Here is a 25,138-nt window from a genome sequence, read left to right as displayed (position 1 = left end):
CATCCAGAGATTGCCCCACCTGGTGATGCATCCCATATACAACCACCAAACCCAGACAATATTGCATATGCCAGCAAATTTTTTCTGACAGGACCCTGGAATAGCTATCTATTGTGAGGCTATACCAGTTCCTGGCAAATACAGAAGTGGATACTCACAGTCATCTATTGGATGGTACACGAGGCCCCTAATGTGGAATCTAGAGAAAGTACCCAAGGAGCTAAAGGGGTCTGCAACCTTATAGGAGGATCAACAATATGAACTAACCAGTAACCCCCTGAACTATGTATCTAGTTGCATATGTAGCAGAGAATGGCCTAGTCAGCCATCACAGAGAGGAGAGTCACTTGGTCTTCTGAAGATAATATACCCAAGTACAGGGGAATGTCAGGGCCAGGAAGCAGGAGTGGGTGAGTTGGCAAGCAGGGTAGGGGATTGGTATAGGAAACTTTCGGGATAGCATTTGAAATGTAAATGAAGAAAAATATCTAATAAAAAATGAGTTAAAAATATTCGCAAAACCTTATACTAGCACGTTAAAAGCACATCCTAAAGCTCTCAAACACACAGAAGAAATGACACCCAAAAGAAGTGGTGGCAGGAAATAGTAAGACTCAGGGTGGAAAAAAATATAGTAGAAAGAAAATTACAAAACAATTTTGGAACAAGTATTGGTTCTTTGACAAGATCACTAAGATCAACAAACTATTATCCAAGTTAAATAAAATAAAAAAAGATAATATCCAAATTAGCAAAATCAGATATTAAATGGGGGGACGTAACAACAGACACCTGATAGGTCGGAAAGTTTCACAATGTGCTTCTTCCTCCCAGAAGCACACTTGCACAACCATATTAATTGCTGCTGTATTCATAATTATCTGCAACTGGAAACAACCTACATGTCCATAAAATGAAGAATGTATAACATATATGTTATATTTATACAATGGAACATTACTCAGCTGTTATGAAAAGGGTGGAAAGAGAAAAAAAAAACAAAAACAAAAAAAAAAAACCAAAAAACAAAAACATAACCTGAATAAAGTATCCCAGTCCCAGGATGATAAATATGCCATGTGTTGATTTATATGTTGATATTGACTGGGCTGGATAGTTTTTTGTCAACTTGCCACAAAGTAATGTCCCCTGAGATTAGGGAACTTCAATTGAGAAAATGTCTCCTTAAGATTGGTCTCTGCAGGCAAGACTGCAGGGCATTTTCTTAATTAATGATTGATGGGGAGGATTTCTGCCCATTGTTGGTACTGCCATCAATGTGCTTGTGGTTCTGAGTTCTCTATGAGAAAGCATGAAATCATGGGGAACTAGCCACTAAGTAGCATGCTGCAGACACTCTGGGCCCCTTTGTCTGTGTGGAAAGGATCTCTAGTCACAGGTGGGAAAAGCGTTGGATGAAATGATAGAAAGATACACACAGGAGAGGTTGTGTAGAATCTGAATGTAATGTGTTAAATTGAGCATCAAACTTTTTATACAGAAGAGAAGAGTGAAGTTGGGTGACACACCAGCAAGGTATAAAGAGGTTACTGGATTCTTACAGAAAAAAGAGGAAAAAACAAAGAAAGAAGGTCTGGCAGGAACCACCTGGGATAAAATTATTTGTTAACAACTGGGATCAAAAAGAGCTCCACCAAAGATCCACTTAATCTTAGAAGCCAGGGTCAATGGTTTTTTGCCCTTGCTATAGTTCCTATTCTAGTATATTGTATAGTCCACCTTCCCCCTATGCCATTGTAAATACGTGTATATGGGTGTAACTCAGCTATCTATAGTTCTAAGTATGTACTCTGCTTCCTCCTTAGGTCTCAAACTTCCTTCTTCCTAGATGATGGTAAATTCCTGTGTAGGGCAGTGACTTAGCTTTTATTCAAAGTGATAGTATAATACCAGAGGCAATTCTGAATGTCACTGAATAGGCAACATTCTTACTGAATTCCAAGACAATGGTCAGCACAAGGACTTTCTAGGACATTGGAACACTGGCGAAAGCTTAGCTATGTCAGATTTCAATCTTAAAAAGCACTTATAATAAGATAACACTAAAAGAGAGCATGTGGATCCATACACCAGACTAACATGGGAATAGGGTATGAGTATATGGGTTAATGAGAACGCCAAAACTCCAGAAGGTGAGCTTCTGTGAAACTCTTTGCCTCATGAGCGCTTCCAGGCCTCTCGGCCTGTCAAGCTGACTTGACTGGTGTGTGTGGCAGCAGCACCCATCTATGGTCTCTGTATCAGCTCCTGCCTCTAGGTTCTTGGCCCATTTCAGTTCCTGTTCTGTCTGTCTTCAATGATGAATAGCAATGAGGAAGGGTAAACCAAATAAGTCCTACCCTCCCCAACTTGTGCTTGGGTTATAGTTTTTGGTGACAGCAATAGAAACATTAAGACATTCAACATTACATAAGTGATGGCCTGTCTACAATCTGTAGATCCAGTGAAGTTAGGTATAGATGAAGGGACTTGGGTGCACACATGGATACCCATGGTATGGGGAAATAGAGTGGATTTTATTAGTGGACAAAGGTGGACAAGAAAGAGAAAATCAGGTGGCATAGTGGAGGGAGATAGGGTTGAAGAAGGAAATGCAGGAAGAGATAGTTGAAAGAGAGAGGTATTTAATGAAAGATGACAGAAAGGGGGAGGAACTGGAGAGGATGGGAGGTAGTAAAAGAACCGTGGGGAGTAAAATTTTGGGGGACTGTAAGCAGGGTCTATTAAATGAGAAATTAATTTTATTTTTACTTTTACTAGAATATTAAGCATGGCAGAGGGGCTCCCAGGAATGCACATTTTACCTCCAAAATACTGGGCTTTGATGGATTCTTGGTGAGGTGAACCACTTAAAAGCTGTTACCACTCTGTGGGTAACAGGGGCAATAATGATAATATATACATTTTTCAATAAGACTTTACATAATCCTTTAAGTCAGCTTTATACAACACAGTATTTGTACTGGTTAGACAGATAAGTGGTAACCGTAACTATGACAGCTAATCTGTGTTTGATCCTCAAGATGAGCATGGTAGAAGGAAAGACAAGACATTATGACATGTACTTTTGAATTCCATATGTATGTTATAAACTGTAGCAAAATATTAGATAGATAGATGTTGGGTGCTGTGCAAAAGGAACAGCAAAACCATTAGAAATTATGGAATGTGACACAGAAGATAGCCCAAGCATGGTGTATGTGCCTGGGAGAGGCAGAGCCCCGATGACTGTGTCCTGAGGATTTCATGCTGTTGAGGATTTTATGCTGTTGTAGAGTTTCTCTCTACTTGCTGCCCTCACATCACATCCCTCATAATCTATGGATTGTATGAAAATTTAAGGGGGGTTCCAGCCCCTCACTGGGCAATATCATTGCCACCCACAGTGTTAGTTAGATCTAACTTTCTCAAGGATTGCAGCTGATGCAGAACAATACTTAAACCACGACCTTGGAAAGAATTACTACGAAAAACATGGCTTTTTTTTTTTTTTTTTTAAGTCAGGCTGGTGTTCAGGTGATGATTATTTCCTTGCACCCATTTTCCCCCTCTGATTCCTGATATGATTTAAGATAAACATGGTTAATCAATAGATGTTCACCCTGAGAATTCAAAGTAGAAAGGGATGATAGGTTTTCATATAAAAGTTTAGTTTTGTGATTCTTTTAATATTTTTGAAGGATTAATTTTTGAGATAGATAAAAACTAATCCTTTCTGTATAACAGCAAATTTCAGTCTACCAGTAAGAGAAACTGGCTGAAACATAAATTACCTTACTTGCTTACAACTTGTTAATCTATAACAAGTTTTTTAGTTAGAAATGTGTGTTGGTTCTTGGGAATAATATTGGATATTTATAAACATAATTTATAAATAGCTCATCATAAAAGTATAGTGAGAAGATGCTTTTCCTTATATATACTCATAATTATTCACTAGAAGAAAATAGAAAGTAACCAGTATAAATTTTATACTAATTGAAAGATTGTGCAGAGATATATAAGCAGTGTGAGAAAAATTAAGTTGGTGCTTTGCTCCATCCACCAAATGTGAGTATATATGGAAAGTGGTTGAAGCTTTGCACTGTCCAACAAATGTGTGTGTGTGTGTGTGTGTGTGTGTGTGTGTGTGTGTGTGTGTGTAAGATTGTTTGTGCTTCTTAAAGCTTGCTTCTTCCACCATGTATGTAAATGTGTCTTGCCTGCTTTATATGCCATCTAACCAACATCCCCTCCTTGGATCATTGAACACACTATCACAGCTACTCTTGGAAAGACAGACAGACAGCAAACACACAGAACCCTACTGGGCATGGTTTGAGCATGTATGAGACCACCCCCATCCTCCAGTGACAACCTTCCTCCAACAAAGAAACACTTAGTCCAACAAGGTTAGTCATCCAAATACTGCCTATGGGCCGATGAGAACCAATTACATTAAAACTACCACACCTACATAGCTACATGCATACATATATTCATGCATGAGAGATAAACAGAGAAATAGGGTGAGAGAAATAGAAAGAGAGAGAGTGATAGGTAGATGATAGAGAAATAGTTGCATACATATCTACATAAATACATTCAATCATTACTTCATACATATATACATTCATACATACATACATACATACATACATACATACATATATAGATGATGGATAGACAGACAATTAAATGTGATATTAATCTAAACACTAAAGACTTGGTGCCCTTTACTGCACACACACACCCTGAGCATTGTTTACAATCCTCAATTAAGACATAAAGGCTGGACATTTGAACTACAAAGACATTTACAAACAAACCCACAAAACCTACAATGTTCATTTGGTGTGCATAGATTTGATTAATATCTAGGATTTCCTTTGTTTCTGTATATTATGAGAGATTACACCCTAAAATCTTTCTCAAACTTGTTCATTACTTTAGTTACTACTGTGTACAACCTGATACTTATAATCCACTAGATAGTAATGTTACAGAAGATATTTATTGTGCTGAAGATATTCAGTCATACCCCTCAGCTCCAAAATATATCTTTTAAAGACACATAGTAAGGAATGATCTTCCAAATGACCTCAAATGAAACTGTCATCTGGTGGAAAATAACACAGCACAGGAAGAAGTTTACACATAAAATTTATATTCATGTGAATATTGGTCAAAATGATTACAATTGTAAAGTTGAATTACATAGTGGTATGTCTTTGAAACAATAGGAAAAAAAGATGTGCATTCATTATGTTTTCCAAAAAGAGTAGGAAATGTAAAACTTTTAAGCAGTGAGATGTTGGTTTCTAATGCCAGGAGATGACTAACATAGCAACATGCTAATAAAGTATCCTCTTCAAAAGTTAAAAGAAAACAGCAACACAAGAAGAGAACAAAAATCACAAGGAACCATGTCATCCGTGGCATCTTCAGGAGGATGTGCAGCAATCTGAACATGGTTTCAAGGACGTTAGTAGATGTCTAGTGCTTTATCAGCCTGACAGGTTTGTGTTCAACCAACCATGTCTGTATACTAAGGTTGGGAACAATCCATCGATGATGAGTGCCCTAAAGATGAGTTCTACTCCCCACTCTCCTTGCTGCTCTGGAGACTTCAAACCTGAGGGGAGGAATGTTATATTGATGAGTATGAGAATGCTCAAAGTCTCTTTGTCTACATTGTGTAAATGTGGCACCTCTTTAAATGAAGTGTAAGACCTGCTTGGCCAGAAAGTACAACCAGAGGCCTGTTGCATAAAGGTGCTACTATAAAGACCCCATGTAATGAGAAAGGTCTTTCTGAAGTACCCTTGGACAGAGGTGGAATATAAGATCCAATTATTCAGAAATGGGATGTAGGCACTATTGATGGCCTTAGTGTCATACCAAGAATATCCGCAACACTAATCAGAGATGTATGATTAGTGGACAGAGGTGAGTGGGTAATGGACATTGGGAAGAAATGAAAACCTATGAGCCATGGAAAATAGATAGGACCCTAGTGGTCAGAGGAGAAATGCACGAGGGCATCTTTGTGAGAAATTGGAAATCTAAAACCCCTTTGTACAGGTAAAGTAGTATGTTTGGTTGGGTAGAGTTTAAATTTGCATGTTATTTCCTTGACATGAGATCAAAGACACAGCCTACCTCATGCAGTGGAGCCCATTCCACGTACTTCCTAACAGCTAGCAACTCCTCATCAGAGACTAGAGCATCTGTCCACTGCAGTAAATGTGGTGCCGGATCAGGAAGCAGTCTGAGCACTCATCAAAAACCTGGCTGACAGTTCCACACTAGTTCTTCTCAGGCATATGTTCATCTCCTGGGTCTAGGTATGAATGGTGAGGAGCACATCATTTTAGTTTCTGCCTTGAGGGAATGAGCTTTTGTTCTGGGCTGTACTTCTTAATGTTCGGCTCAGGTACTTTAAGCTTGGGTGGTCTGGAGGTCCATTTGGGAGTTAAAATTGGGGGGGGGGTGTCTAAGTGTCTGCATCAGAGGAGAACATTGCAAGGTCATTATTGGACAGAAAGGCATATTTGATGACCACTTGGGGAAAATGAGATCTGAGGCCCCTGGTAACTCAGAGTCAGTAGATTAGAATCCCTTTGTCAAAGCAGAAGGATCTCAGGCCCAATAAAATAGACTTAGTAAGTTTAATCCCACAGGGGCATATTTAGAATGTCTGAGAACCCTTTGGATATTGGTGGACTGTAGCTCTCTATTAGAACTGGGAGGGCTGGTAGATCCTTTGTTGAGAAGTGGAATATTTCAGGTATAGTCTAAAAGCCAATTGAGTAAAAGACAGTAATTGGAATACTTTGGGTAAGGGGAGACATATGCAGTATCCCTACGTGCAGGAGAAGAATTGTTTCTGCCCGTCTCGGGATTGGTGATAGATCTAAGATTCTCTAAAATAGAAGGATGGCGATAGGAGCTTCATAGGATTGTATAGAATAGTTTTATCCTGTTATTCCTAAGTCTGCAGCACTATTGAGCCGAAATTGAACACTAATGGATACCTTGAGAATTATAGGACATTCCAGGTACTTACTCCTTCATCAGCTCCAAACTTGAAATCACAATCAAGAATACACATCATCTGAATGTCCGTGGTAAGCATGACAACAATCTTAGAAGTCTTCTAAGAGGGTGTAATGTAGTAGTCTCTGGTTTAGTGTCTTCCATAAATATATGTCCATCCACACATTCCTCTGCATGGAAGCCAGGGTATCTCTGTCTAAGGGAACACAACAAAGATATTAATCTGATTTACCCTTACCTTGATACTCTTCTGTTTGGGATCTCAGTCCAAAGTGTTCTGAAATCTCTTAGGTCAGAACAGTGCTTCCAAGACCATGGAAATTAGAAGTTATAGGTAGGACATCCACTGGGAAGATTGTGAATCTGGGTGATTTCCTCAAACACACTGTGCTCCACACAGGTTGGAGCACTCTCTGTTGTGAATGTCTAAATCTTCCTAAGTAAGATAGGAGAGGAGCTTGTGCAGTTTTGCACAGAAGTAGGATGGTTGTGCCGTTCATCATAGAGGTAATGTGGCAAACTTCATGAGAATAAGGAAGTTGAAGCACTCTGGTCATAAGCAGCTTTTCTGGGACACTTTGCAAAAGTGAAATTCTAAACTTACTTGTCAGAGGGTTAAAATCTCTGGCTATTTTCAATAAATAAGAAATACCATTTCACATTGGAGAAAATGAAAATACCTTCTGGAGCAGAGGAAGTACCAGTATTGCTTGATCAGCTTCCAATTCTTTTTTGCAAAATTTAGAATATCCACATATTTTATGTGGTGTGTAGACAGCAGGCAGCAATTGTTTCAGTATTCCAACAGGTTGGATGGTTATCTTTGGTCTATGAAGCCTTTAGTCAGATGACATAAGAGCAAGGCCACTTTTCTTGAATATTGGAATGTCTCCGAATATTTGTAGCAGGAAGAAGTTTGGAAGTAATCTTAGACAGTTGGGATATAGCAGGCACACATAGTCAATAAGACAAGATCTATTTACACTTTGCAAGAGAGGGTAGGTATGAGTCCACCACTGAAAAAAAAAGGAAATATTTCAGTCCAATAGGGCATTAGGAGAAGGGTTTGTTGCCTTCAATAGACAGAGGGGGAAGAGGAAATATTTATGACTAGATGTGGTGTGTCTGAGGATCCCATAGGCAGAGGGAGAGGCACTGAAGCCCTGGTATGACAGGATGACATTTACAGACCTCTTCGACAGAGGATGTGAATTTGAGAACCGCTGGAACAAAAAGAGTCATTCTGGTGCCCCTTTCAAATGAGGAGTTCGATGTGAGACACAGTTAAATGGAAATTTTTGCCCTTCATCAGATAGAGAATAGTTTGGAATCCTTCCTGGTCAGAGAAGGTAATTATTGAAGACCTTTTGGACTGGAAGTGAAGTTTGGAGCCTGGGGCAGGTAGAGATGATCTCAGGCCCATCAGGCTTACAAGACAGATGTTGGACCCTCATGTATACATAGGGCGCATTTGATATATAATGGACACAAATTAGTGGTCTAAGTATTGATGTTTAGGAGTAGAAGATTAAAGCAGAATTAGAGTCTGCTTAATGTCCCAAACCTCTTTAGGGATAAGGGAGTGACCTAGCCTACCTTAAGCAGTAGAGGTAGGACTGCTTCACAACTTAGAAGATTCCCATCTTCACATACACCTTAGTAAGCCTGGCAGCAATACAAGCATTTTGCATCAGGCATGACTATAAGTCTCTAAGCACTCTTGAAGCTTATCATCAGTTATATGGGTGTTTGCATGAAGGATGGTATGAAGGATAGATGACCTAAATTTCAGGCTCTGTTAAGGCAGGTCAGAATTAAGTGAAATATAATTTCCTAGAGACCATGGTTGGAGGGAAATGATCTAAAGCTCATGATTGGAGCATTATATTTGAGGCCCATATGTATGTAGGGGTTGCTCTTAGGATACTTGGATTTTGGTACCCTTGGGAAAAATGAAAATTCTGAGATTCCAATAGTAAACTCCAGTCATAATTATAACTGATCTTGGACAGAAATGGAAGGTTTTGGGTATTTTTGGTAACAGCAGGAGGTCATGAAGGTCACCTATCCCAAGTGAAATTTTAATGACCCTTCATCCAAAGGTGATGGTGTGAGATACCTTAAAAACAGGTACAGGTTGAGTAGCATATGTTCATACCTGCAACTTCTATGGCCTTCCTAACCTGTTTAGCTTAAAAAGAAAGTACCTGGGGCTGGAGAGATGATTCAGTGGTTAAGAATACTGACGGCTCTTCCAGTGCTCCTGAGTTCACAAACATCTGTAATGGTATCCAGTGCCCTCTTCTAATGTGCAGGCACACAAGCATATAGAACATTGTAAACATAATAAATAAATATTTAAAAAAGGAAGGAAGGAAGGAAGGAAGGAAGGAAGGAAGGAAGGAAGGAAAGGAAGGAAGGAAGGAAGGAAGGAAGGAAGGAAGGAAGGAAGGGAGGGAAGGAAGGAGGGAAGAAAGTAAGAAAGAAAGAAAAAGAGAGAGAGAGAAAGAAAGAAAGAAAGAGAGAAAGAAAGAAAGAAAGAAAGAAAAGAGAGAGAGAGAGAAAGAAAGAAAGAAAAAGAAAGAAAGAAAGAAAGAAAGAAAGAAAGAAAGAAAGAAAGAAAGAAAGAAAGAAAGTAAGTTAGTTTTAGGCCATGTTTAACCAAATAGCAGGATCAAGTCACCTCACTGTGCACAAGGGAAAAATCTAATTTACCTTGGGTAGAGGGAAAACAGAGTGGTAGTGCATGGTTTGCTTCCATCTAGTCTTCCCAGCTTCCATTATCTATATATTGTATATACTGTTGGGAAGAATACAAGGAACAGTCAGCACACTCTTCCAACATGGAGAGTGGTTGTCTGACCTGAGGTTGTATTGGTCTGTACCTATCTATAACTGAGAGACAGGAACACAGCATTTCTGACAACTACCTCTAGGAAGATCGCACGTATATTAGTATTCCTTTCTATCTTCTGCCCTCTGTCCTCCAATCAGAAACATGTGAGAGCCCACTGTGAAGTTGCAATTGTGTTTACCTTGCAATCTTTCTAGTAGAGAGTGGCACTGAGGTAATATGAGTTTAAGTCAAGTTTAAGGTGTCCTTAAATGAATACTCTTGTGCATCCCAAGAGGCTATATCTGAAGCTCCTATGACTACAGGTAGAATAAATGACACCCTCTTGGCCATAGGATCCAAACCTGAGGTCTCTGTCATCATTGTTCCATGGCACATACACCCTTGGCCAGTAATTAGATGTCTATGTTCCTTGAGGTTGAAGGAAGAAATCATAGTCCCCTTTTGTACTACAATGAACTGCATGTGAGTGGATATCATTCTACCTTTTTCAGTGGGAATGGCATAAGGCTTACTTGGTCTGGGGCATCTATTTTTTATTAGATATTTTCTTTATTTACATTTCAAATGTTATCTAATTTCCTAGTTTGGCCTCTGAAAATCTCCTATGCCTTCCCCCTCCCCCTGCTCCCCAACCTACCTACTCCTGCTTCCTGACCCTGGCATTTGCCTATAATGGGGCATAGAGCCTTCACAGGATCAAGGGCCTCTCTTCCCATTGATGACCTACTAGGCCATCCTATGCTACACTTGTGGTTAGAGCCACAAGTTCCACCATGTGTTTTCTTTGATTGGTGGCATAGTTCCAAGGAGCTCTGGGGGTACTGGTTAGTTCATATTGATGTTCCTTCTATGGGGCTGCAATCCCCTTTAGGTCCCTGGGTATTTCTCTGGCTCCTTAATTGGGGACCTTATTCTCTGTCCAATGGATGACTGTGAGCATCCACTTCTGTATTTGGCATGCAGTTGTCTGGGGCATCTTTTGTCACAAGAGAAATGACTGAGTCCCACTTTCAACGAAACTGAAAGTTTGAGGGTATTTCCACTAAATGAGTACTTTAGACAATCTTGGGCAAATAGAGAAGGTCTGCAGGAGGCTTAGTCATAGGAGGGATGTCTGACATTCTCATCAGTGAAAAACAAAACAAAACAAAACAAAACAAACAAACAAAAAACAAAGGACTGGGGTAACTTGGGAAGAGAGGAAGTACTGGGCACTTAGAAGTAAGAGAAAATGGTGAGACCTGGTTGTACAATGGTATGCATTAGAAAAACCTTGGAGAGGGGGTGAGTGCCATGCAACATCCTGTTATGCATGAATGTCCCTTTTACCTTGATCAGTAAAGGAAGTCCCTCCACTGCTCTTCAGCTTCCAACTCTTCCTTAGTTGGTAAAAGTTCCACATCCTGTGTTTAGTCTGGGGGAGTTCAGACAACAGTCCAAGCCTTTTCAAACAGCCTGGATGTCTGTCCCTGGCTAGGTTGCATCCTTCAGTTTGTCTTAATGTGTCCATATATAGGCAACAACAATTCAATTGGATTGCAAAGTATAACATAGGATCCAGTCAATAATTCTATATATAGGACCTGGGACCACAAACCAGAGAGAAACAATATATTTACCCTGCCATCCTTATAAAAGGGAAAGGCTTGAATCTTACTTAATTAAAGAATATACATTTGATATAGTTCAAAGTCATAGATGAATGCTTGAGGATACAAGGCACCATGCACTATTATTCAAAAGAGCATATCTAATTGCATCTTTGGAATGAAGAAAAGTGTGACCTTCCTTTGGTCAAACACAGTGGTAACCCCCCCCGCCCCCCTTGCAGAAGTGAACAAGATCCAAGGCCATATTTTGGGGGAAGGAAAAGACCGAACCTCATTCAGCCTCACCCAGGTTAGTTCTCTTGGCTACTTCAAAAAACAAGGAGTGTGAGAGATATCTGGGGAACAGAGGAGTCCTGAGAACCTCTTCTCAGAATGGTAAGTTCTAAGACCATCTTCAACAGAGGAGAAATCAAGAATGTCTTAGTTCCTAAAGTAGAGGTCCCCAGTCATATTTTGCAGGTCAGAAATATCCAGTTCACCCATGGTCAGCAGGGGAAGTTTCTAGGCTTCATTGGGTACTGGAGGAATGTTCAGACTCTGCCTCACTAGCTTCCAAGTATTTCCCCCATATGCATACCTTGTGTAACATCTTAGAGTCCAGTCAGTGGTCACAACAACCTCCCAACATAAGTAGTTATGCAAGCATTGATGTTTCCTCGAGAATATGTTCAGCTGCACACATCTGTGAATAAGAGATAGGAATGGTGCATTTTGATGACCATTTTTGAGGCACAGGATATGAGAGCCAATTTCAGATTTCTATTTTCTGTCCTATGATCTAAAAGGAGAGAAAATATGAGGTGTCATTGGTCATGCATGTATTGTACAGATACCTTGGACAGAGGGGATATGTTTAAAGCAAACTTAGTTAATAGGGGTATTTGCGATGCACAGCCAGAAGAGAATCTCTGGTGGTTCTATAATTGCACAGGTGGACCTGAAGTGTCCTAGTACAGATAGTAGAGGTCTGAAATGCCCCTTCGACACAGGAGCTAGTTCTGAGAGTCCTTTCAAAAGTCTTTGATTTTTCAGGACCCCCTTTGCAGAAACTGAAGGTCTAAAATCCACTTGGTGAATTGAAGTAGAAAATAGGCCCAGATTCCTACTGGGGAGACAGGGAATGTTAGATTCTCTTTTATGTAGAATGAGTGGTATAAGTCTCCCATGGTCTGACATCCTTTTAAGGAAAAATGATTCAAAGCTACTTGGTAGGAATAGGAATATTCTGTGTAAGGCATAATACATGTTTTAGGCCACATTTGACCAATAGGGTCTAAGGCAATGTTAGCCCTAGGAGAGTTCTGACATTCTATTCAGTGTAGTGAGAAAAAAATGAGTTACCATGGGGAAATGTGGGCCCCATGTAAGAGAGGAAATCTCCAAGGCCCTACTGAAAGAGGAGGGCAGAATCCTCTTGAGGCAGAATGTGAAATTGCCATATACACTTCTGTCCAAGGTAAAGGTCCCTGGTACCTTATAGAGTGGAGAATGTTTCCAGCCATGATCATAAGTTTCCAATTCTTATTCAGAGTTTTGTATTTTCATAGTTTGTGTTCATTCAGGAGAGACAAGGCAGCAACATATTTTTTTTCTTCCAAAGGCTTTGAATGTCTGTTGCTGGCTAGGATACTTCTTTGACTTTGTTCATCTATCCAGGTCTAGGCAGAATTAATGAAGTTATTACATTTCTATTGAATTGCCTAAAGGCAGATGGCACAGGTTCTTTGCTCTGATTTGTAACTTGGACTATGGGACCTCAAACCAGTGTGGACTAGGGTACCTTGTTTACAGAAGGAGTCACTTTTGGAAATACGGCTGATCAGCTAGGTATAAAACTATTTTGACCATATATGTGAATGTCATTTTTGAGAAAGAGAATATGTTGGGAGGGTAAGGAAGAGCAGAAAAGTCACAGAATCCCTCAGATAAAAGTTTACCTTGGGAATTTGAAGAAGATGTCAAAATTAGCTTATCAAGTGCAAATTTCCTCATAGTCCAGTATACCCATGTGTTCTGACACTTTGAGTTGTGCTTGCCAGCAATCAGAGCATTTATCTTACAAATTGTTTGGTAATCTCTAGCTCTATGTTCTCCACAAGCTGTACAGCAGCATCCCAGGCATAGGCAACAAAGATGTATCTGCTCCATTTCAAGTGACAGGCTTAAAATTAAAAATTAGATTAGGGTTCATATTTTTTCTGTCATGTCCCAGGACATCATTCAGAGTGTTTGGCATCCCTTCTTTTATTTGAGCATGCCTGGCCATCCAGGTCTGAAGGGAAACTTTAGGACCTCCTAGAGGAATAGACCTCATGATTCTATGGATAAAAGTGGATTTTCTGAGGTAAGCATGGTGAAGAGAAGTTGATTTAAAGTTTCCTTGAGGAAAAAAAAAAATGAACATCGGCTTGAGTTTTTCATGTCAGTGGCTTTTCTGTAGGCTCCATAAGCAGCAGAATTTGTATTAATATCAGGTCAAATTTAAGGTGAGTCTATATTTCCCTAATTCAAAGATAAAATAAAAGTTCCTTCCTTGACAGAGTGTTTATGTCAAAAATTCTTCATTGAAACCTTTTTGAACCTAGAGTTTACCTTGAATTGAAGGAAAAATCTGGGAAACATTAGGAAAAATGTCTAAGGTTCAGTCCATAATATCAGCAAGTTGTGTGGGATTCCTCGACCTAAATGAATGTTCAAGCCTGCTTTGGACAAACTGGTATGATCAGAGGCTCCCTTTGCTTCAGTGGGAAGATGTGATGCCTACTTAAGCAAAGGTAGAAAGAGTGAGTAGCCCTGGGGAGAAAGGAGGTGCTGATATCCTTGTAACAGGAGAGATGATCAGAGTATAAAAATCCCCATAATATTTTGAGCAAAAATTAAATTGCTTACCTTAGCTCATGAGGTCCTAGCATTGCCACACCTTCTAACAGTTCTTCACAGCCTGGGGTATCCATATCCTTAGCTGAATTAGCAAGACACCAAATATAGATACCATGATTCATGAAAAGCTTGGGATTATGTCCTCAGCATGATTGCCTCCTAAGAATTATGTTCAACCAACCAGAACTGAGTTAGAGTGATGATTTCATACCATGTCATGTGACTATACTCAAGGAAGTAGCATCAGGTTCCAGGATTGGCCTCCTCCTCTTGATTTCTGTGAACTTTGAGCAGAGGGAGCAATGCTCCTTGGTCAGAGGTAAAATATCTCATGGGTTCCCGAACGGAAGGGATTTTTATGAGAGCCCATTGGGTCAAAGGTGAACATTTTATGACCTTGATCATCACAGGAAGGAAAATACTATAGGTTTGGAAAAGAGAAAGTCCCTCAAACCTGTTGGACAGTAGGGGAGTTGCCCTGTTCACCTTCTGTAGAGGAGGTTGGTCCAGGCACTCCAGGCCTCCACATCTTCAGAGAACTCTAAAAAATTCTTATCTCTGAGGACTCCATCCAGATTTGACAGCAATCTGAGGTTTCTTCTGACAAGTCGGCTCAAAGTCCCTGACTCTTAAGCTCTGAGACTTCAGGCACCCTAGTCCTGATCCTTGGACAGGGGTAATTAGGTCAGAGGATCAGAATAAGAAGCACTTGGTGCACCTTAGATCAAGGGAATCTATTTGTCATGGACTAGATCAGATCTAGTAGGTAGGTCTAGGTCCTCAATGATCAGAAGAATCATATAATACTCTCCATGAGGTGAAAATTATATAGCACGTACTTCTGGCTACAATTGTGAGCTACTCTTAATCAGAAAGGGGTTTCTTGTCCTGCTTTTAGTCACAGGGTCATAGATGATGCTTCAATGTGCATCTGAGGCAGCTAGGAGTGGAAATTGTAATTTTGATAGACAGTTGATGAAAAGAAAAAGTTTTAAATTCATGTTGCTCATAAGGGGCATAGAAAGGGAAAATTTGAGGGCAGCTTCTGGATCTAAAAAGAACTGAAAATGCCAGGGTAAGAGAGAGTAGGGCCCAGGCCACCCTCTTGAGATGGACTGCCTTACAGGTTCCATTTGGCAGGCTGGGAAGCTCTGATGTGTCCCTGGGCAGAAGGAGGAAGTCGGAAGCAAGGAGTAAGTCGTAAGCCTCCTAGAGCATTTACGATATCTCTTTTGTCATAAAAAGCATCGGTGAGGCCCAGTTTCTTAGATGGGGCATTTGAGAGGCCACCTCTTTCAGCCTGAAGCATTCTGAGCCTTTCTGAAACAGGGATCACAAAGCCAGTGTCCCTTTGGTGAGAACTGGAAAGTCTGAGTCCACATTGGTCTGACTGAGAAGGTCCGACACCTCCTTTAGGGGAGAGGAAAGAACTACAACTCCCCTTTTGCCGTGCGATCCTGTTGAGATTGATTTTCATATGACGTGTATATTTGTGGCCTCCTAGGACAGAATGGTCACAAAGGGGGAACCCAAATTCATATTGTAATGATGGGTCTCTCCAAGGACAGGAGAGAGCAGGTACCACATCCTCTGCTTGAGATAATGTACGTCTGTAATATCTTCGCATAACAGGGAATCTTCCAAAAGGGAATGTGGTACTCGCTTTTGGAGGTATGAATCCCCATAGGATAGGCACAAAAGCTATGGGCTCCCGTTTGGCACTTCTGGAAGGTTTCTCTCCCTCTTGGACATTAGGAATATGTTTTGAGTCCTCCTTAGTAGAAACAGAATGGCTGATATCCTCTTGGGGTGATGATGAGAGTTTCACACCTCTACGGGGACTGTCTCCATCTGGAGATGACTCAATGCATTCTTGATCTGTAGGGGAAGTTTGCAGGGCTCCTTGGGTAAGAGAGGCTTTCCTCTGTTTTCTTCTGGTAGAAGTAGCGTGTCTGGGAATCTCATGAGGAGAGGTGGGATGCCTGAGGCTGTCTTCATGAGAAAGAGTTGTTCGCATGCACTCTTCTGTAGGGATGGAGGATGGCTTGCCAACCTCATGCTCTGAATTGGAAGCTTGGGTGTCCCATTGGTCAGAAGGGGCTTTTTCTGATGGGGTTTCAGTAGACTTGGATGGTCTGTGAATGCCTTGGTTTGGTAGGGGACTTCTGAGACCCACCTCATAAGATGGTGAGCATCTGCAGGCTCCTTTAGCAGAATCAGAAGTGGCGAAGTTTATGTTAGTCACAGTTTTAAGCTTTACACCTCTTTTCTTAGATTTGCAAGCTCTTACCCGCATTTTGGAAGAATGGCAGTGTTTCCAGCCCGCATGTTTTGAGCATACAGATTTCAGGCCCTCTTGATCTACAGAGGAAGGGCTTGGTCTTGTTTTCCGCAATTTAGAAGGTGTGGGGCAATCTCCTGGAGGAGGAGAATGACTGAGACCTTTTTTACAAAGGATACTAGGTCTGAAACTCAATTGTGATGATTTCAAGGGGGAGATGCTCCTTTGAGGAGTAGAGGTAGGACTGGATTCCTTTTCTGCATACTTGGAAGATGTGAGGCTACTTTCGGCAGAAGAGATACATTTTAAGGCATCAAGGTCTGAAAGGCAGTATCTGATATCCCCTTCAGGAAATGGGACATGTTTCAATATGCTTTGGTTAGATTTGAAACGTCTAGGGCTCTTCTTGAGATAAGAGGAATTTCTCCGGACATCTTCATGAGGAGGGGTAGGAATAATGTCCCCTTCTGCACAAAGGGACAGTCCCTGAAACTCTTTTGAAAAGGAAGCACCCATGGTTCCTGGGGGAGATGGCACAGGTTTTAGAGGCCCCTGGGCTGGTTGAGAAAGTTCTAGACTTTCCTGGGGAAATGCTGGTGTTCTCAGGATCCCTTGTTCAGATACTAAAGGGCCCAGAGCACCTTCATTGGGTTTCAAAAGACACAGAGACCCTAACACAGATGCCAAAGCTTCTGGAGTCTCTGGCACAGATTCTGAACTCTGAGAAATGGATTGTGTATATGTCAGAGGTTCTTCTGCCTCTGGACGAAGTGGTGAAGGAGCTGGTAATTTGGGAGAATCTTGTGTGGCTGATAAAGATTCTATGACCTCTTGGGTGACAGGTGGTATTTCTGCACTATTTTGCATACATGCATGTGTTTCTAGTGTATCCTGGGAAGAATCAGAAAGTCCAAGATCTTCTGGATTGGATGGTGAATATCCGAAAGCCTCTTTTTCCAAACAGGGTCCTGGAGGCTCTTGAGTTAACAAGGAAGTTTCTGTAAGCCCTTGGGAAGATATTGATGTTTCTAGTACACCTTGGGCAGACAGGGAAGGTCTCCGAGACATTAAGACAGAATGTGACAATTTCAAATCTAATTGGACAGATGGAGAAGGTCCTAGACTCACTATGGTAGATGCTGAAATTTCCAAAGCTCCTGGGGAAGCATTGGATATTCCTGGCTTACCATGAGTACAGGTACAACTTTCCAGATTTCCCTGTAAAGACAGGCAAGTGCCTCTAGCTTCTTGAACAGATAACAAGGGTCCTGGATTCACTTGAGCAGATAGGGACATTGTCAAAGGCTCTAGGGCAGATGATACAGATCCTAGTGTTCCTCGTCCAGATAAAGAAATTACCATGGGTCCTTTGGAAGAATGCATAGATCCTGAAGGATCTGAAGCAGATGGATCTGTTTGTTGAACCCTGTGTGGAGAATTCAAAGACTCATTTGGTCCCTGGAATGAAGTTAAAGGTCCCTCTGTAGGTTTAGAGAGATCTAAAGGCTCTTCTGTGGAAAGGGAAGAATCCAAAAGGCTTAGGGAAGAAAGTGAGGAACTAAGTTGGGCAGAAATTGCAAGTTCCAGAGGTGATTCATTGGATATCACATGTCCTGGGGTAGCTGTTGAAAATTTTTGTGCACCTGATGCAAATGATGAATATCCTAGAGTTCCCTGGGGAGGTGGCAAAGGTTCTACAGGGCCTTGTGTAGTTGCTGAAATCCTCAGAGATCCCTGGTCAGATCTCAAAATCCTTGCTGTATTTTGAGCATGGTGGGTATAACCCTGACACACTGGGAAAGATGGTGAGTCTGCTACTGTGTAGTGTGTAGATGTGGACTGAGTTCCTATACCTTGTGTATGTAAAGAAAGACTTGAAAATGTTTTGGAAGATGTAGAATGTTGGGTAGACATTTGTGGACATGTGGACAGATATACGGTCCCCTGTGCAGAGAGACCGGGACTCCCATCTCCATGAGCAGAATCAGAAGATGCGGGAGTCCCTTGTTTTGAGGAGGAAAGACCCAGAGGATTATGAGAACATTCACAACATTGTGATGTATTCATCATTGCCTGGGCTGAGATAGAAAGTTTCAGAGGCCCCTGGGCAGATTGCAAAGGTGCTAGATACCCTTGGCCAAATGGGAAAGTCTTTGCAACTCCTTGGACAGAAGAGGAATGTCTACCAGGTTTTGGAGGTGATGGTGGCAAAGTTCCTAGAATGGCTGAAGTAGACTGAGAAGATGCTACAGCCTGCCTCACTTGTGGAAAAAGGCCTAAAGCACTCTGTGATTCTTCATATTGTGCCAATATCCCTGTGGCATCTGTTGAATTTTCTAGATTTCTTTGTTTGGGGAAAATAGAACTTTGCATGGGCAAAGTTCCCTCTTGTGCCCTGGAAAGTTTCTTGGGCTTTTGAAAAGATGAGATAGGTACTAGAACCACTGGAGTAGGTACAAGATGCTCCTGAACACCCAGTACAGGTTGGCAATGTCCTATATCTGATGGTGTAGGATAGAAGGTTTCTTGAGATTTCTGGCTAGGTAGGAAAGTTCCAGAGTCACTTGGGAAAGCTGGGGATCTTTGTGCAAAATGATGGACAGTTGGAGAAAATCCTACATATGTCTGACAAGAAGTTGGAGGATGCAAAGTATCTTGAGCAAATGAAACACTTTGTGTATTCCCCTGTTTAGAAATGGGCAGTTTTAGAGACCTTTCGGCAGAACAGAAATGTCCAAAAGCCTCTTGGAAAGATGAAGATAATAGGGTTCCTTGTGAAGATGAACAAATTCCCAGAGGCATCTGATCAGATGACACAGATTCTGGTAGCAACTGAGTATTTTGGGTAGACCGCAGATGTCCTGGAGTGGGAAGCAAAGTTCCCACAGTCTCCTTAGCAGACAGGGACTTTCCTACTGTGGCTTCTGCAGGTAAAAAATTCCCCTCAGTGCCCTGAGCAGATGTGGAAGACCCTAGAGATGTTTCTTTAGATTTAGTCACTTCTAGAGGACATTCTTCAGATAAACAAGGTCCCAGAGTTCCATGCTCAGGTCTCAAAGATGATGGGGACACCTGTAGTGATGTAGTAAGATCCAGGTGCAGTCCAGCACATCTGGGAGTGTCTGAAGTCCCTGGGGTAGATGGAGAATATTCATTTGTTTCTGAAACTGCTGAGGAAGGAGCTGAATGCAGTAGAGCCCCTTCAGCAGATCCAGAGTTATGCGTCATTGCCTGGGGTGAGATGGAAAGTGTCAGAGGACCCTGGGCTGATTGGAAATGTGCTAGGTTCCCGGGACCAGATGGGAATATTTCTGCACCTCCTTGAGTAAAAGATGAATGTCTACCAGGTTCTCGAGGTGATGGTGGCAAAGGTCCTAGAGTAGGCAACACAGATGTAGAAGATTCTGTATTCTCTCTCACTAGAGGCAAAGGGCCCGAGGTAATCTCTATGTGTTTACATTGTCCCAAGCCCAATATCCCTGTGGAATCTGCCGAAGGTTCTAGATTCATTTGGGTGGATGACAAAGAACTTTGCACAGGCAAAGTCCCCTCTGCAGCTGTGGAAAGGTCCTTACACTTTTGAGAGGTTAGCACATATCCTTGAGAGTCTTTACTAGATAGAGGATGCCCCTGAGTACCTAGTACAGATGGTGAGTGTGTTACATCTGCTGGTGAATATGAAATGGATTTTTGATATGTCTGGCTAGGTAGTAACGGCCCAATAGACCATGAGGAAGCTGGGGATCTTTGTCCAGAAGGTTCAGAAAGGGGAGAAAATCTCATACCTTTCTGGCAATAAGTTGGATGTTTTACAGTCTTCGGAGTAGATGGCACAGTTTGTACACTCCCTTGCATAGTTGTAGACAGTTTTAGAGACCCTTGGTCATAAAGGGAATGTCCAGAAGCCTCTATGGAAGATGAAGAGCCTAGAGTTCCTGGTGAAGATGAAGAAATTCCCAGAGGCTTCTGATCAGATGTCAAAGACTCTGAGACCACCCGAGTGATTTGGGTGGTTCCTAAAGATCCTGGAGTGGGAGGCATTTTTCCCACAGACTGCTTTGCAGACATGGGCTTTCCTAATGTGGCTTGTCCAGAAAAGGAATGCCCCCTAGTAACCTGAGCAGATGCAGAAAACCCTACAGTATTTTCCTTAGATTTGGTCCCTTCAGATGAGCAAGGTCCCATAGTGTTTTGCTCAGATCTCAAAGATGATGGGGACACCTGTAGTGATGTAGTAAGATCCAGGTGCAGTCTAGCACATCTGGGAGTGTCTGAAGTCCCATGGGTAGATGGAGAATATTCATTTGTTTCTGAAACTGCTGAGGAAGGAGCTGAATGCAGTAGAGCCCCTTCAGCAGATCCAGAGATATGGGTCATTGCCTGGGCTGAGATGGAAATTGTCAGAGGCCCCTGGGCTGATTGCAAATGTGCTAGGTTCCTGGGACCAGATGGGAATATTTCTGTACCTCCTTGAGTAAAAGATGAATGTCTACCAGGTTCTCGAGGTGGTGGTGGCAAAGGTCCTAGAGTAGGCAGAGTAGATGTAGAAGATTTTGTATTCTCCCTCACTAGAGGCAAAGGGCCCGAGGTAGTCTCTGTGTGTTTACATTTTCTCAAGCCCAATATCCCTGTGTAATCTGCCGAAGGTTCTAGATTCATTTGGGTGGATGACAAAGAACTTTGCACAGGCAAAGTCCCCTCTGCAGCTGTGGAAAGGTCCTTACACTTTTGAGAGGTTAGCACATATCCTTGAGAGTCTTTACTAGATAGAGGATGCCCCTGAGTACCTAGTACAGATGGTGAGTGTGTTACATCTGCTGGTGAATATGAAATGGATTTTTGATATGTCTGGCTAGGTAGTAACGGCCCAATATCCCATGAGGAAGCTGGGGATCTTTGTCCAGAAGGTTCAGAAAGGGGAGAAAATCTCATACCTTTCTGGCAATGAGTTGGATGTTGCACAATCTTTGGAGAAGATGGCACATTTTGTACACTCCGTTGCCTAGTTGTAAACAGTTTTAGAGACCCTTGGTCAGAAAGGGAATGTCCAGAAGCCTCTATGGAAGATGAAGAGCCTAGAGATCCTGGTGAAGATGAAGAAATTCCCAGAGGCTTCTGATCAGATGTTAAAGACTCTGAGACCACCCTAGTGATTTGGGTGGACCCTAAAGGTCCTGGAGTGGGAGGCAAATTTCCCACAGACTGCTTTGCAGACATGGGCTTTCCTAATGTGGCTTGTCCAGATAAAGAATGCCCCCTAGTTCCCTGAGCAGATGCAGAAAACCCTACAGTTGTTTCCTTAGATTTAGTCCCTTCAGATGAGAAAGGTCCCATAGTGTTTTGCTCAGATCTCAAAGATGATGGGGACACCTGTAGTGATGTAGTAAGATCCAGGTGTAGTCCAGCACATCTGGGAGTGTCTGAAGTCCCATGGGTAGATGGAGAATATTCATTTGTTTCTGAAACTGCTGAGGAAGGAGCTGAATGCAGTAGAGCCCCTTCAGCAGATCCAGAGATATGGGTTATTGCCTGGGCTGAGATGGAATGTGTCAGAGGCCCCTGGACTGATTGCAAATGTGCTAGGTTCCTGGGACCAGATGGGAATGTTTCTGCACCTCCTTGAGTAAAAGGTGAATGTCTACCAGGTTCTCGAAGTGGTGGTGGCAAAGGTCCTAGAGTAGGCAGAGTAGATGTAGAAGATTTTGTATTCTCCCTCACTAGAGGCAAAGGGCCCGAGGTAGTCTCTGTGTGTTTACATTTTCTCAAGCCCAATATCCCTGTGTAATCTGCCGAAGGTTCTAGATTCATTTGGGTGGATGACAAAGATCTTTGCACAGGCAAAGTCCCCTCTGCAGCTGTGGAAAGGTCCTTAAACTTTTGAGAGGTTAGCACATATCCTTGAGAGTCTTTACTAGATAGAGGATGCCCCTGAGTACCTAGAACAGATGGTGAGTGTGTTACATCTGCTGGTGAATATGAAATGGATTTTTGAGATTTCTGGCTAGGCAGTAATTGCCCAATATCCCTTGAGGAAGCTGGGGATCTTTGTCCAGAATGTTCAGAAAGGGGAGAAAATTTCATACCTTTCTGGCAATAAGTTGGATGTTGCACAGTCTTTGGAGTAGATGGCACATTTTGTACACTCCCTTGCCTAGTTATAGACAGTTTTAGAGACCCTAGGTCAGAAAGGGAATGTCCAGAAGCCTCTATGGAAGATGAAGAGCCTAGAATTCCTGGTGAAGATGAAGAAATTCCCAGAGGCTTCTGATCAGATGTCAAAGACTCTGAGACCACCCCAATGATTTGGGTGGACCCTAAAGGTCCTGGAGTGGGAGGCAAATTTCCAACAGACTGCTTTGCAGACATGGGCTTTCCTAATGTGGCTTGTCCAGATAAGGAATGCCCCCTAGTTCCCTGAGCAGATGCAGAAAACCCTACAGTTGTTTCCTTAGATTTAGTCCCTTCAGATGAGCAAGATCCCACAGTTCCTTGCTCAGATCTCAAAGATGATGGGGACACCTGTAGTGATGTAGTAAGATCCAGGTGCAGTCTAGCACATCTGGGAGTGTCTGAAGTCCCATGGGTAGATGGAGAATATTCATTTGTTTCTGAAACTGCTGAGGAAGGAGCTGAATGCAGTAGAGCCCCTTCAGCAGATCCAGAGATATGGGTTATTGCCTGGGCTGAGATGGAATGTGTCAGAGGCCCCTGGACTGATTGCAAATGTGCTAGGTTCCTGGGACCAGATGGGAATGTTTCTGCACCTCCTTGAGTTAAAAATGAATGTCTACCAGGTTCTCGAGGTGATGGTGGCAAAGATCCTAGAGTAGGCAAAGCAGATGTTGAAGATTCTGTATTCTCCCTCTCTAGAGGTAAAGGGCCCGAGGTAGTCTCTGTGTGTTTACATTGTCCCAAGCCCAATATTCCTATGGAATCTGCCAAAGTTTCTAGATTCCTTTGGGGGGATGACAAAGAACTTTGTATAGGCAAAGTCCCCTCTGCAGCTGTGGAAAGGTCCTTACACTTTTGAGATGTTAGCACATATGCTGGAGAGTCTTTACTAGATAGAGGATGCCCCTGAGTACCTAGTATAGATGGTGAGTGTGTTACATCTGCTGTTGAATATGAAATGGATTTTTGAGATTATTGGTTAGGTAGTAATGGCCCAATATCCCTTGTCGAAGCTGGGGAACTTTGTCCAGAAGGTTCAGAAACAGGAGAAATTCTCATACCTTTCTGCCAATAACTTGGATGTTGCATAGACTTTGGAGAAGTTTGCACAGTTTGTAAACTCCTTTGCCTAGTTGTAGACAGTTTTAGAGACCCTTGGTCAGAAAGGGAATGTCCAGAAGCCTCTATGGAAGATGAAGAGCCTAGAATTCCTGGTGAAGATGAAGAAATTCCTAGAGGCTTCTGATCAGATGTCAAATACTCTGAGACCACCCGAGTGATTTGGGTGGACCCTAAAGGTCCTAGAGTGGGAGGCAAATTTCCCACAGACTGCTTTGCAGACATGAGCTTTCCTAATGTGTCTTGTCCAGATAAGGAATGCCCCCTAGTTCCCTGAGCAGATATTGAAAACCCTACAGTTTTTTCCTTAGATTTAGTCCCTTCAGATGAACAAGTTCCCAGAGATCCTTGCTCAGATCTCAAAGATGATGGGGACACTTGTAGTGATGTAGTAAGGTCCAGGTGCAGTCCAGCACATCTGAAAGTGTCGGAAGTCCCTTGGGTAGATGGAGAACATTCATTTGTTTCTGAAACTGCTGGGGAAGGAGCTGAATGCAGTAGAGACCCTTCAGCAGATCCAGAGATATGGGTCAATGTCTGGGCTGAGATGGAAAGTGTCAGAGGCCCCTGGGCTGATTGCAAATGTGCTAGGTTCCCAGGACCAGATGGGAATGTTTCTGCACCTCCTTGAGTAAAAGATGAATGTCTACCAGGTTCTCGAGGTGATGGTGGCAAAGGTCCTAGAGTAGGCAAAGCAGATGCAGAAGATTCTGTATGCTCCCTCACTAGAGGCAAAGGGCCCGAGGTAGTCTCTGTGTGTTTACATTTTCCCAAGCCCAATCTCCCTGTGGAATCTACCAAAGGTTCTAGATTCCTTTGGGTGGATGACAAAGAGCTTTGCACAGGCAAAGTCCCCTCTGCAGCTATGGAAATGTCCTTACACTTTTGAGAGGTTAGCAAATATCCTTGAGAGTCTTTACTAGATAGAGGATGCTCCTGAGTACCTGGTACAGATGGTGAGTGTGTTACATCTGCTGGTGAATATGAAATGGATTTTTGATATGTCTGGCTAGGTAGTAACGGCCCAATATCCCATGAGGAAGCTGGGGATCTTTGTCCAGAAAGTTCAGAAAGGGGAGAAAATCTCATTCCTTTCAGGCAATAAGTTGGATGTTGAAGAGTCTTTGGAGAAGATGGCACAGTTTGTACAGTCCCTTGCCT

Source organism: Mus musculus, chromosome X (assembly GCF_000001635.26).
Source record: "Mus musculus strain C57BL/6J chromosome X, GRCm38.p6 C57BL/6J".
NCBI lineage: Eukaryota > Metazoa > Chordata > Mammalia > Rodentia > Muridae > Mus > Mus musculus.
This window is presented reverse-complemented; position numbering follows the sequence as displayed.